The sequence below is a fragment of the Perca fluviatilis genome, chromosome 1 (assembly GCF_010015445.1).
Source record: "Perca fluviatilis chromosome 1, GENO_Pfluv_1.0, whole genome shotgun sequence".
Taxonomy (NCBI): domain Eukaryota; kingdom Metazoa; phylum Chordata; class Actinopteri; order Perciformes; family Percidae; genus Perca; species Perca fluviatilis.
In genome coordinates, this window is record NC_053112.1 from 32,121,429 (window position 1) to 32,136,454 (window position 15,026).

At 40.4% G+C, this 15,026-nt stretch overlaps 1 long non-coding RNA gene and 2 other non-coding genes across 3 annotated transcripts in view; 2 read left to right on the top strand and 1 right to left on the bottom strand.

Moving 5' to 3' along the window:
• LOC120567382 overlaps window positions 1-10,946 on the bottom strand; it is a 48,612-nt gene extending 37,666 nt beyond the window's left edge. Inside the window, exon 1 of the long non-coding RNA XR_005640563.1 lies at window positions 10,894-10,946. This is a non-coding gene — a long non-coding RNA (uncharacterized LOC120567382). The remainder of the gene's footprint in view (window positions 1-10,893) is intronic.
• trnae-uuc lies at window positions 1,443-1,514 on the top strand. Its single transcript has one exon. It is a non-coding gene; the product is annotated as a tRNA-Glu (tRNA).
• On the top strand, window positions 2,687-2,758 carry trnae-uuc. Its single transcript has one exon. It is a non-coding gene; the product is annotated as a tRNA-Glu (tRNA).
• Window positions 10,947-15,026: the final 4,080 nt, after the last annotated feature.

The window sequence follows — 15,026 nt, forward strand, 5'->3', positions numbered from 1 at the left end:
ACGTTTCATCGTGACTCAAGTGGTGTTACACATTTAACATATATAAAAGACCATTATATAAAAAACGACATACCGAAACAGGCTACATTTAGTACACACACTTTATAGGCTCCGTAGAAGTTCAGCTAACGCATACTAGCATTAGCGCTGGGCTGGTAAACACCGAACATAAACACAGCCGTGAATTAGTGTGTAATGTAGAATGATCGGCATTTAACAGTCACAAACTCCACCAGCAGTTAGCAGTTAAAGGGATACAAATCACCACATTTCTGCGCCAGTTTACGTGGTAACACAGCCCACCTCTTTTACCCGGGAATCTAGCCGGGAGGGCTAGCAGGCCTGGTAGCTGGACAGTCCGGTACACTATTCAGGCAGGTTTCCACAACAAAAACACCGCAGTCTCAGAACTCCGACGTTGGGAGTGTCGTTGAAGTTGGATGTAGTCCAGTTTGTGGTCTAAATGAGCGGACACTTGCAAGCAGGATCCGTGAAAGTTCAGCTAACACATACTAGCATTGGTGTAGCTAAACACAGAGTATAAACACAGCCGTGAATTAGCGTGGAATGTCGAATGGTCGGCATTTAACAGTCACAAGCTCCACCAGTAGTTAGCAGTAGCTAGTTGGATTTTATTTCTACACCAGTCCGTTTAACACAGCCCACCTCCACGGGCCGGCGAGAGCAGCCTGGTAGCTGGATAGTCCCGGTTCCGGTACACTGTTGTTCAGGCATGTTTCCACAACAACAAAAACACAGCAGTCACTGAACTCACGTTCGGGGATTTTCGTTGAAGGAGGATGTAGTCCAGCTTGTTGTTTAATGAGCAGACACTTGCAAGCAGGATGGCTGGGACAGGTGGACAGCTAGCGTTAGCTTTCCACCTAGCCGATGAGGATGTCCCCTAGCCGGCTAGCGGCATTGAGCGGACACCGCTGGTCTCCGTGCAGGCGACGCTCATGAGTGCCGAGTATTGCGTCTGTAATAACGTTTCATATTCTCCGATCTGTACCGATGAATCGCGCGGGTAAACACGTCCGGTAGTTTGAATGCAGATAATTGTTGTAAATGTTTTCTGCTGAAAACCGAAAGCCTGTTTAGCGAAGATTCAAGATGGCTGACAGTCGTTTTATTCGAATACTCCGGCCAGACTCGGCAGTCCAACCCCCTGTGGGCGTGTTGAAAACATACGGGAAGTAGATCCTACTACTGGCTGTAGTCCTTTGCCTCTGGCCTAAAATCTTCCGATGACGCAAAAATCGTCATTTTACGTCATCGGAAGATTTTTTCCAGGCCCCAAATGCAGAGATCTCTCGTCTCAGGGGGACATGAGGGAGGGAAGCACGGTCATTCAGAAATACTATCGGGTTTCTACTGATACAAAGCTGAATGCTAAATCGGTGAAGTATCCCTTTAACATTCCTAGAGCTTGACACAACCAGTCCCATATGGTCTAGTGGTTAGGATTCCTGGTTTTCACCCAGGTGGCCCGGGTTCAACTCCAGGTATGGGAAGTGCAGTTTTAGGATCCCTTGAAAATTAGATTAGATTTAGATGTGGGTTTATCCTCTGCGGACCATGAATGTCTGCACAAAATTACGTGCCAGTTCATCAAATAATTTAAGATATTTCCATCCGGCCCAAAGTTCTCAGACTGATATTGACATTTTACCCAGAACCTCAAATCTAAAACTTATGGTGATGCTAAAGGATAAGTCAAAGAATCATCGAAGTCAGCAGGCTTTATCCTCTGCGGAACATGAATATCTGCACTAAATTCCATGCCAGTTCATCAAATAATTTAAAGTGCCCATATTATGAAAACAAATCACTTTTTCTAGGATTTGGGGTGTTATTTTGTGTCTTTGGTGCTTCCACACACATACAAACTTTGAAAAAAATCCATCCATGCTGTTTTGAGTGAGATACGGTTTCTGAATGTGTCCTGCCTTCGGTCTCAGGGTGAGCTGTTCAAAATCTGCACGGCTTTCTACGTCACAAGCCGAAACGAGCTGGCTAACCGCAACCGTTAGTATGCTAGCGTTAGCATGCTAACGTTAGCGTGCTAGCGTTAGCATGCTAGCATGCTACTTCATTCTCAATAGCAAAGCACTGCTACAACACACACAAGTTCACTATAATCTACAAAATAACTACTTACATGTGCGCCCTCGTTTAGAAGAAGTCTCCCAGCTAATCCTGCCTTGTAACTGACCGAAGTTGGATAAACAACCTTTCTTTTACTGTCTATGGAGCTAGCTAGCTGACATGATCTACATCTGAGCTACTGCGCATGTGCGATGGCAATCAAAGATAGTACAGAAGAAGAAGAAGAAGAAGAAGAAGAAGAAGAAGAAGAAGAAAAGAGGTCTCACTCTGTAGCTAAAACAGAGACCAGGTGAAAAGAGGATCTGCAGCAGTGAGAGAGAGCTGTGCAGTACAACAAAAAAATATGGTGTCTTTTGAAAATTAAACCATGTAAACCTATTCTGGTACAACCTTAAAATACAATTATGAACCTGAAAATGAGCATAATATGGGCGCTTTAAGATATTTCCATCTGGGCCAAAGTTCTCAGATCGACTAACAGGCCGATCTTGACATTCCTAAAGCTACGCTGTTTGCAAACATTTAACATGTCTTTCAAGAAGAAAAAAAAATCCTTTTATTTAAAAAAAAAAAACAGTCCCATATGGTCTAGCGGTTAGGATTCCTGGTTTTCACCCAGGCGACCTGGGTTCAACTCCCGGTATGGGAACTGCAATTTTAGGATCCCTTGAAAATTAGATGAAACGTATGAGGGTTTATCAAATAACTGTCAGGACAATTTAACCCAGAAACTCATGGTGATGCTAAAGGATAAGTCAGAGAATCACCAAAGTCAGTAGGCTTTGTTCTCTGCGGACCATGAATGTCTGGACAAAATTACATGCTAGTTCATCCCATAATTTAAGATATTTCCATCCGGCCCAAAGTTCTCAGACCAACTAACAGACCGATATTGACCTTCCTAGAGCTACGCTGCTCGCATGGCTAAACATTTAACCGCAACAGAAAAAAAAAAAATCCTAGCATCTAGGGGGTGTTATCCTTCAGTTCTGATTGGCATAAATCACCACAAACAACACAAATCTTAATCTCTATATACCACTAGATATACAACAGGAAATATTGCATGTTTTCTAAATAAATAATTGGGTGAATCTACCTTTTAAAGGTAAATTATTAAAACTACAAGGCTGGAGAGGAGTACAAATCAATCTATAAACAAACAAAACCAAGGACAAATTGTCATAACACCATGACTGAAGGATGCACTCTAAAAAAAATCAACGACATGTTATGTGCAAGAATACAAATCTACAAACAACAATACAGTTGAAACTAATGTCTGGTTCATGGCTGCAAGGGAAACCAATGAAAGCTACAAAAGCAGATGAGAAGGATGCTCCTCCCGTCTAGATAGAGTTGTGTGGTTTGAGCATCTGCCAGTTCACCACCCATAGGGGAGTGTCGGTGGGCTCTTCAAACACCCTGCGTGGGTCCTCCTCCTTTTGATGCTCCTGGAGAGGGAGAGGACAGGGGGAACAGGAGACACTCCTCCACACACGCTGCTGAGCTCTACTGGACCAGATTCGGGGGGGTGTAAAAAATAAAAAGGGAGAGAAAAACTGGAAAAATTAAAAAAATGCAGCGGAAATAGAAATGTACAGAATCAGCTGGTGTATCTGTGAAGCAGAAAGAGGAAATTGGAAGTCTAACGAAGCCACAAAGAGAAACTTGGACCATCAGCGTGCAAAGTCTTTACAGCTTTATAATGAGTTCCAAAAATGCCAGTTCTCTGTCTCTTGATTGTACCCACAGACTCTAAAAACATGCAGGTCAGGTGAACCGAGAACTATAAATTGCCTGTGTGTGTCTATCTGGTTACCCTGCAATTGACCCTGTCAAATTGTTACTTTAAATACAGATTATTCTTCAATTGTTATAATGAAATTCAGTGTTTTATTATGATTCAGTCGCAGTGTGTGTACAACACAGATTTTGCACCTAAAATCTCATGGCCTCATGTTACCTCACATAAAAATTATCACATAGGCAAAGAAAAGCACTAGAACGACATTCAAAAACAATACACATTAAAAACTTATATAAACTCAAATAAGCAAGAGTAAAAATAGATTTAAAAAATAGATACAATTATATAAAACATAAATAGGCAAAACATAATAGACCAGCAATACAGTTACCGTACAGTGTCGTAATAAGTTATAAGTTGCCTCAAATTTAACAAAGGAAATAAAAGTGCAGTAGAGAAACGCATCAATTGAAGTCACAGGAGAACAGCACAGTTTTTTCATTTAGATTTTTAAAGTGGCTTAAGTTGAAGCCCATTTACAGTAAAATCATTAGAAAGTTGGTTCCATCTGTGTGCAGCATAACTAGTCTTGGATTTTGTGTTATACTCGCCATCTTAGTCGTTGTGCATGAGTTTATGCTCGCCTTCTTATAATGTCAACTGAACAGCTAAAAATAAAAACGTGCAACATTTGAAATTTACAACAGGATAATTTTGCTTTGGTAAAGCTGTCAATACTTTCAATAAGAGCAAAGGACACACACACAAAACACAAACACATTCAGCAGGATCAGAGGGAAAGCATCACAGGAAGGGAGCAGTATGGGGGAGTGAATAGCTTCTATAACTTTGAGTTGTTCTCTGTTTTATTGGCTGCTGAGAACAGACCTATACTCAGCAGTTCTATATCTTAGAGGTGTCTTCTGGATAGGTTTAAGGTAAAACATGCACTCTGACTGTGTGTGTGTGTGTGTGTGTGTGTGTGTGTGTGTGTGTGTGTGTGTGTGTGTGTGTGTGTGTGTGTGTGTGTGTGTGTGTGTGTGTGTGTGTGAGAGAAAGTGAGGGTGGTGGGTGTTAATCTATCTTAGAATTCCGAACATTCAATACTAAACAATGCACACAGACACACACAATCCTATTTGGACGATCAAAAACGACTCCTCAAAGGATAACTTTTTGGGTAATTGGCAGGATGCGTGTAAAAAAAAAGAAAGAAAAAACGACAGAGAGAATCATAAATAAATTAATATGTGAGGCTTTTGTGTGGTTTTGGGTGAGCATCTGGTATCAAACATACAGTACTCACACCTTGCGGATAAGAGCTATGACAGAAGAATTACAGCAACAATCAGTTAAACCATGTACAAGAGGAAAAGCTGTTTCTCACCGATCGCCAACGACTACTGTTTGACTGACAGGTGTAGGTGAGAGGGGAGACCAGCAGTCAAATGGACAATGGAAGTCTCAGCCGCACTGACATGCGCATAAAAACATCTTACGCTGTCTGATCTTCAAAGACAGAGGACTGAGGAACAGTCATGTTGAAATGGTTCAAAAGTGTTTCTGAATTATTGAAGAGCTCCGGGTCTTATAATGACGTGATAACAAACCAATGAGCCTGATAAGATGAGGAAAAATGATCTTGATGAAAAAGCTAAAAATACATAAATCAACACGGACGGATTTGAGAAGTCAACCAAAAAAAAAAAATATATATATATATATATATATATATAAAAAAACTAGAAGGCCTCGTCTGGAAATTGAGTCGAGTGTTAACTATCTGAATGAAAAGAATAATAGACAACACTGATAATATAATATCTACAGCAGCTGAACCAGCCCAGCTGACTGGAGCTACCCACCACCATTTGAGCTAAGGGCATTGTGAGGGATGGATACTGGGAGGCAGACATGAATCATATGTCTGGGAATTATGTCCACAACATTTAATATAGTGGGAGTGTATTTCTGTTCACAGCCATGTGGTCCCAGCAAGGCCTAGACGGGGAAAACAAATCTGTAATGGGCGCACAATTGAATCAGGTGTCTGGTCCTCTTAAGGAAATTAAGTTGTCGCCGGAGCGGGGCCACTTAATGAGAGGCAGGCTTGTGGACAGTGACGAATGGAGGGTGACACTGGCAAGAGTGTGAGGCTGCCACAATATCTGCATTTGGACTGGTGATGATTTTTCATCCATGAACCCCCCACCATTCGGTTTCTTTCTCTCCCTCAAACACACACATATGCACACTGCCTCTCCTCCCTCCACCCTCCCATTCCAAAGGCTTCTTTAGGGACACATTTGCTCCCTGTGTGATACTAGCCATTTACACTATTTGCACATATATTCATGGAAATGATGACAGCTAATAAAGAGGGGCATCCTCTTTCCATGTGTTTTTACTTCATGGTACATCTTGATGTTGGCCATTATGTGATTTTGATGGATCTCTCTCCATATTCACAGTCACTCGCAGCACAATGTACAAAGCATGCCCTCCAGTATGAATGCAGAGACATACAATACTATTATGTTGCGAGGGAACCCCATTTTAATAAAGAGGTACAGTAATGTTTGGTTTTATTACATGATTTGGTCCATTATTTGTAAATGAATGCACCAAGGATCTTAACTCCTTTTATTTATAAAATATTCATGGACAATTATGATCGTTGCACTTCTATAACATTGTCGGACTCACAATAAACAGTTTAAAAAAGAAGAAGTATCAAAATCAATGCAGCAGAACCAGAGATGCCATCCTTTTTATTCCACGGATTCTTCTTCCTAGTTGAAACCTGGCTCCTACTTTACCCAACATGCAACATGTTAAGGTAGCTTCGAGCTGATTGCGTCAAGCACAGATGAGGAGCGGCTACAGAGTTCTGGTATTTATTATTATTCATGAAGCTACCTACAGCATTGTCCAATCATTTTAAAGCTGATTGAAAGTTTTATGTAAAATTTGTATCTGCAACATAACTAGTAATTCCAGCAGTCAAATAGTAAAAAAGTACATTTTCCTCTGAAATGTACTAGAGTAGAAGTGGTACGTGGCAGAAAATGAAAATACTACTACTACTAGTACTCAAAAGTAAATTTACTTTGTTACTTGCCACTACTGTAAGTTACAAGTTTTTGTTTTTGTGTTCATAGACACTCGCATCGCTGATGCAGTAGTGTAAACAGCAATCTTTTTTGTTAAAATACAAATAACCTTTGCAAAAGAAAGACAGGACAAAAGAGAATATGGATGGACAACAGAAAAGCAGATTATGCTGCATGACTGAGAAGTTTCTATGGGTGCTTTGATGTTTTTTCTTGGTCACATTGAAATCCAATTAAAATCAACCCAAAGCTGAAGACTACAGCCTTTTTATAGACAGCTTTCCATACTACAAGGGTTGACTGTTTGATACTCACATTTTACATGGATCATCACTGTACATACTCTGATCAATCATGTAGATACAGTAAGAACTAGATTTGTTCTTCCCCTTGCACTTGTGAACTGTTAAAATTCAGACCGATATGCAACTTGTAAGTGAAAAGCTCAGCAATCTGTCACCTAAATGGATTATCCTGACGTCAGAGATATTGCCACTAAATGTGAAGACATGGAAATTTCTGCTATGGCAAAATGGCCTTGAAAGGAGGAGTCATTCTTGTTCCCATGGGTTGCTCCATCAATGTCTTCTTAAATGGTTGTGAAGGGGAGCATCTCAATAGGTTTGATCCTTCTATGCTGCGCTGCCAATGATCAAATGCTCATTTGTTTCTGACAAAAACAAGAAAACTGCCATCACGATCCCTTGTGAAGCTTGAGGATCTTAAGTATTACGAAGCATTTCCTTTTGTGTTTGACCTTCCCCTTTATTTTCAGCAGAGACTATACTTCATCTAGCATCTAAAATGCTAATTCAGTAACATAATCCACGCATAGCACAAACAGGCAGGACTAATATTTGACACCGAGGCTCTCCACGTTGAGTAATGCCCTTTGATAACTGACCCGACATGGTCTACTGTATGCATAATGACACTACTTGGAAACAGCTGTAGTGTGTTGACGGTCAATGTCTGTCCTTTCAACACAGTAATTGTGAGGCCAGAGAATGGCTGAGCAGCCAAGGCTACAGCTGCAGGATGGCCACTGGAGTGAGTGGCCACTCATGTATGCCTTTTAAAGTTACACTCCATCCACCCAGACAAGACTTGGGCTTAGATTTAGTTGTGTTGATGGAGGCTGCGCTGCAACAAAAAATCATTGCGGTGTGTGTTAGAATTGTAGGATTCGATGAAGCTTCAACACCCCTCCTCTCTCGCTCTATCTTTCCCAGCTGACTCGGTATGAATAATTGACCCCATAGTCTGGGCCCCTGCTCATTACTGGGGGAAGTGTCGGCCTGGTTTGTGATGCTATGAGGGAGGGTGCGAGCGCCCACTGTCCGCATGCCTGGCTTGGTTTTCCCCTCTACCTCTGACCACAGTCCTTCATCTTTAATGGCCTGTGCCGTGATCGGACATCCAGCCCCTCCAACCTTCCAGCCTTGCCCACTTCATCAAGCAGGTGAACGGGTTGGCAGTAACACATCTACTGCCAGAGAGGAGTTTTTCAAGAATTTTTAAGAATTCTCCTGTGAATTTAAAGAGTTTTGGGCAGGATTATCAAAGGGTGCAGGGGTAGATGGGGGAGTGAACACTGACATGCAGGAAAGTTCTGTGGGAAAGTTTTCAGGTACACACTCAAACTAGTAGAAAACTATTCATGGTCTTAAAGTGAATACTCTCCTTACATGGAGCCGTGACTCTTTTGATATGGAATTTGGGAAAGTTGTCCAAAGAAAAGTTGCGAGGGGCAATGTAGTGCAACCGCTAAAATTCACATACCCAACAAATTCACAGAACACCACAATGAAATTGAACTCTTAAATCTTCATGTCAGACAAAAGCGTTCTTTAGCTGCTGCTCACAGGTTACGTAAATTCTTAGGTCGCCATGCGACCCATATAGCTCCGTAACTGATACCACCTGCAGTACAGTGAATGTGACACATCCGCATTCACATACTCTAGGTAGGACAGATAAGGCTGGTGAGTGAAGCCACTGAACGCTGTCGAGGAAAACAATAGCTGACGAGACGCCCCCCAATACATCAATCAGACAAGTCTGTCAGCTCAGCTCCCTGCAGAGAGAGCCATGGGAAGCAAAAGAGGGACCACACAAAACATGGATCCTGCAAATGAGAAGCCACAGTATGGATTGCTGCATGATGAGCAGCCAAACTAGACAGAGACAAGGGATGGATGAGGAACATGTGTGGGTCACGTCTACAAGGACAGTTAAATAGTGTGTGGGCAAGTATGTGCCATGTGCTTGTGCAGTGCTACAGAATAGAGAGAGACACATATGCTAATTTTAATTGAATCATAAATATGCTTACTGAGTATATGATTTTTGCAATTGAATTACATTGTTTAATATTGTTAGCACTTAGTTATGGTATTTGTTTTTTGTGCTTAATTTACTTCAAACATTTCAGACAGAGTATTATAATCGTGCCACATGCTAAATGTATTATGACATGTACTAAAGTCAGTCCAGTGTTAACATTGTCAGTTGGTAGTTGGTTGATTTTTTAAACAATAAATATGATATTTCCTAATGATCAACCTCTTGCAGTCATGAGAGAAATTACCTTTTTTTCTAGGTGGCAAAGGAGGAAGTAGGATGATGTATTTATGCCATGGCAAAACCTCTCAGAGAGGAGGCTGGGGTGGATGGTTGGGTCATAGTGAGAGGGCGGTTCCCACCCTGTGTCGCACCACAAGTCAACACTGGTTTCTTTGAACCATGACCATAACCTTTTCTTAACCAAGAAGTTTTGGTTGCTTCAACTTAAAGGTGCCCCGTGGGGTTTTTGACAGCCAGTAACGTTATGGAGCAAGGTTTTGCGGGTCGCTGTTATTATCCTGCGTGTGCGCACAAAAACGAATGAATGATTGCTGGTGGCGATAACATGCCAAGAAAGGAAGAATATGCCAACAAGGCAAGGAAGAAGAAGACTGGTATAAGCAAACATGGATGTAAACAATGCAGGTTTCAAATTCTTTTATTTTTATTAATCAGCTCTGCAAATGTATTTTTAGAAACTATATGCATTCAACACATGTATAATTATGTACTTATTATTTATTTATATTATATATAGATATTATTTTTTTAATATTGATTGAGTCTTCAAGGATACACACAATGGGTTCGGTTAGAGTGGAGGCACAGTCCCATTAACCCAAACTTACTGTAACCATAGAAAAATACTCACATGAGTGACGCATACCACTGAAAATGTTTATTTTGCTGAATGTTTAGACAAACTGTTTAAAAAATGTATGTCATTTGAGGGTATATTCTGTCTGTGTCCAGTAAGAGCTTTGCAAAGTCAGTATACTTATTAAACTTACTCAATGACCACTTTCCCATGTGAATAGAGTTTGGCACAACATGAAAATGGCAAATCCCACCAGGAAAAATATAATACGTTTCTCTGTAGGATTAAGGTAATGAATGGCTTTTCATTTATCACCATTTATTTTAGTTTAAAAGGTACCTCAGCTATGACAGGAAAATTACATCAACAACATCAAACAGATACCAAATACTAGCTCTCAGGGCATTGTTTATATATATATATATATTCTGTATGAAGGAGTTCAAATTATTGTTTACTGTTATTTGGTTTAAGGCATTAGAGACATAAGCTATATGGTTCCTATTGACTATGCGTGCAATATAGGCCTACTACATGTTCATATTAAGCTTCTTTTGATTTCAAGTCAACAGCAAGTGTCTAATACTGTGTGGACAAACATACAACCGTGCAAACAAACAGCACCAATCCTTCGCTCAAAAATCACCAAATTCATTTACAAGCATCACACCCAAAATTCTGAGCACGCTCAGTACAAAATGTGTGAGTGGCAGAAGTTTCAGTCCACAGAAACAAAGAAGAAGAGAGATGTGTCTTACCCACAATGTGGATGAAGGAGGTTATCTGTTCCTGGTTGTTTCATTGGTTGCAGGCAGCCAAGGAATCTAGAGGAGAATATCGTAGAGCTGTCATTGTGTTTTCAGGGAAGGGGGAGAGCAGGGAAAGAGGTTGTTTGAACTGGGAGTAAACGCTGTGAAAATGGTGGAGCTGGCATATTTACACCTGGGGTCTGCACAGGGGGATTACATGCAACGTTTTTATGTCACCATTTGACAGCATCATCTCATGGAGGGTTTGAAGGCTCCCCGTTATTAGCTGGGCCGCATTTAACACAGCTTTGAATTTATAAAGACAATGGCTGCCAAACCTTGAGGACTTTAACAAACAAAGGACAGGGTAACAATCAAAGCGCCCCCTGTTCCATTTTGCCAAACTTGAGTGAAAAGTCACTTACGTGACAACCAGAGGGATCTAAATGGCTATAAGTGAAAAGGGAGGTCAACCTAATGGTGCCTCAGAGGGCTTGATAAGTATATAGAGTAAAGCCATGCCACTGATTGAATGCAACTTCAAAATTACAGTTTTTGCTGATTGCTTACATACTGAAATCAAAAGTGTTACACAATTATCAAAACCTTACACTCAAGGAGAAAAACATTGACCCAGATGTGCACCACCATAAGCACAATGTCAGCCTCACACTTTTTGCAAAACAATACACACAGTGATTTGCAGAACACTAAACACACTTTTATACATTAGACCCAGAAGTATATCATGATGTCACTTCCTTACAACTCCAAAGCTCTGACTGTCAAATGACCACACCTAGGAGCCAACCTGTGAAACACAGCCATCAGGTATGCAAACACATGATTGCTTAATTGTAGACACACCAATCAGGTTTAAGCACTATAAAAAATGCAGCAGGTAAGTCTAGTATTTTAGTATTACAGTATTTGTTTTTTTTACTGTAATTGTAACCTCTACTGGATACAGTATTTTATGTTTGTCTGTTGTTGTTTGCTGAGCTAACAGTGTTATGCACAGTACTGTAGTAGCATGAAAACTGGGACATGTTTTGTTGACTGATTTGAGTATATGGAGAGAAATAAATTATATTTTCCTCAGTCTGCAGCATTGGTCTGTGTGTGTTGAGTTTGGTGAACTTATTGTATATTTGCACTTTCTCTGTGTACTTCATTTACAGTACTCTAATCACTGAGAAGTAGAATTGCTAAAAGTGTTTTTAGGTTAGCAACAGCAGTGTGTAACTGGTTCAAACAGAATTAAGTCATATGAAACGTGTGTGTTTCATATGGAAACAAAATATGTTTTTTATAAATTAGTGTATAGTTTTTGCAAGTGTTTCATCTTGCAAATGGTCTGAGGTGTTCTGCTAATTGGGTGTGTGGTTGTGCTAATTGGGTGTAGTGTTTTGAAAAACCTTGTTTTCAAAATAGTGCTTAAGCAATCAAAAGAAAACTGCAAACTGGTTATTTATTCTTCATTCCTCTGATGGTTTTTATTTGTTGCATTCATACTGGTCAAGATAAATGACAAACGCTGTAATACTTGAGAAACATGAAACGTGTTTCCAGAACAAACTACACTCCAACCTCAAGCAGACGACACATACTTCTGCACTTTCTATTTGTTGAGTAAAATCATGTAACATTGGTCATCTTTATTTTTATGTTGAAGTAATACAAAATATCTTTGAGGATATCAGGGAATCAAAATATTGTATTCACTGTAGATGAAACAGTATAAGAAAACAAAACAGACATTTTGAGATATTTCCTCAAACTCCTAGAAACTGGGATGGCTGTTTTTTTTTTACTACTTCAAGTCATTTTATAGACCTAACAATTCATAGATAAAATAATTGGCAGATGAATCAATACTGAGAATAATCATTAGTTGCTGTCCTTTATTTACATTTACAACCGTATAGCCTCTCTTTGCCAGACCTTCCTCCACAGCGCTGCGGAGGAGGGTCTCGCTAGTCCACACAGTATTCTGGGATGGGAGAAAAACACGCTCTTGTTCATTGGCATTTCTTTTAACCAATCACAATCGTCATGGGAAGCGCTAAGCTCCGCACGGAGCCGCTGCAAAAAAGCCTCGGGAAGGAACTTGGTGGAATGTGTACGTCAAAAGTTGTTTTAGTCGTGCAACAGAAAACTCAGATTGGACAGATAGTCTAGCTAGCTGTCTGGATTTACCCTGCAGAGATCTGAGGAGCAGTTAACCATAGTCCTCATAAATCCACCGGAGTTTAAAATTCCAACAGAAAGAAAGCGAAGGAAACAGACAAAAGACATGCATCGGGCGGAATTTCCTACGGCATCGGAGCAATCCTAGAAGTGGAACGTCGAGGATATAGACTAACAACCGTATAAAACTGTGAAAAGCAGCACATTTGAGAAGATTAAACCAGATAATGTTTGGAGTTTATACTACTAAAAATTATGTATATGATCAATCGCTTATATCATGTTAATAATTAAATAAAAATGTTGCAATAATGGATTAATCGTCTAATTGTTTTCCGCCTAGTCAACAAAACGGGTGTAGCCTAAATCCGTCACATCTCCAAATGGTAAGCATGGTGTTACAAAATATATATTTCATGAAATGAAATGAAAAATTAAATGAAAATAATTTCTTGATATAAGAGAAGCCAGAAAAACAATGATTCAAGATATTTTGTTTGATGCTCTGGAAGAAAATCAGGTAAAAACACAACATAAAGGGCTTCTCCATTTACTCTTTGTCTTTCTTTGCCTTCCCCTCAAAAGCAGCACAGCAACCTGCTTGTGTTACAAACTCTCTTGCTCTGACGTTTAGTCACGGCAAAGTATTTACCCACCAATTACCCACAGATACCCTTCCTCTCGTTACAGCTGGGGCCCCATAAAAGGGAACAAACAATAACAAGAGTGAAGGCTCCTCGGCAAAAAGAGACACATTATAATCTGGGCAGACATGAGAAAGAGGGGTGTGGGAAGAGCTTGTATTGATAGAGACGAAATTGAACTTGATTAAAAAGCAAACAAAACAAACCCCCGACAAAACACAAACACTCCATACACTTTGTGAATGGGCCCACACAAAGCTAATATGTAGCTATACCCGAGCACTCCTGAGGCGGCGAGATAAAAAAGACAAGTGTTTAAAAGGAGAGATCTTCCTCTGTTTGGCTGACATTTTTACACAATTATGTGCAGGATCCAAAGCAGTGCAACCGGCGTTTCTCCTTCTCGACAAGCCAAAAGAAGTTTAGTTTTTTTTCTTCTTTTTTCTCTCACCTCTCTTTTTACTTTTGTGTCAGGTTGATTAAATGAGAGTGTGTGACATAGAGCTGCAGGGTAACGCCATCTGGCAGAGCAGTGTCATTTTTCCTGATGGAGTTACACTGACTTAACCAACTCTCCATCAATTAAGGCTGCGTTACACATTATTGCACCTAAATGACACTCAGACACCCACTGAAGCTCCTCTGTAGCATTTCTGACATCTTAAAATATGGGTTTGATTGAATGTTTTTACTGACAGCGCTCAGAATTAGAGCTCATCTAATTGCTTTATTTATATTATGAACTACATCAAACTGAATCTTCTCTTAGTCTCATATTGATTCCTACAGGATGATTAAAAGCACCACTCCTTGGCTTGTTCAGTGGGAGCCATTATATTTACAGGTGGATGTGCCACTGGCTCATAATGAAAGAGTCCATGCAATAAAAGTAGAATAAAATACATGGCATGAGATATAATGCTATGGGCAATTAAATTCAGCTGCAAAAAAAAGACCACACAGCCCTTATACATATTCACTCCTCCACTGAAATCCATAGGAATTGCTAAGTCATCTTCCATGTCTCTGAGGCATTTGCGTACAATGGCACTTTTATCATATGCTTATCAGTGGTGGCCCCTCTCTCATAGTGCTCGATCTTTTGGCCCCTCAATCACGGAGCATATTACTCCTCTGTCAGAGCAAAGCACTTCCTAACGACAGGGAGGCCAGCTGGGACTGAGGAGAGGGCAGGAGGCACACACATTAACATAATAATCCAACCACACTCCCACAGGCCCCGGGGCCAGACAGCATATTAGGTAGGCCCCCCTCATAAAGGTCCTTGCAGGAAATAAAGCTGCTTTA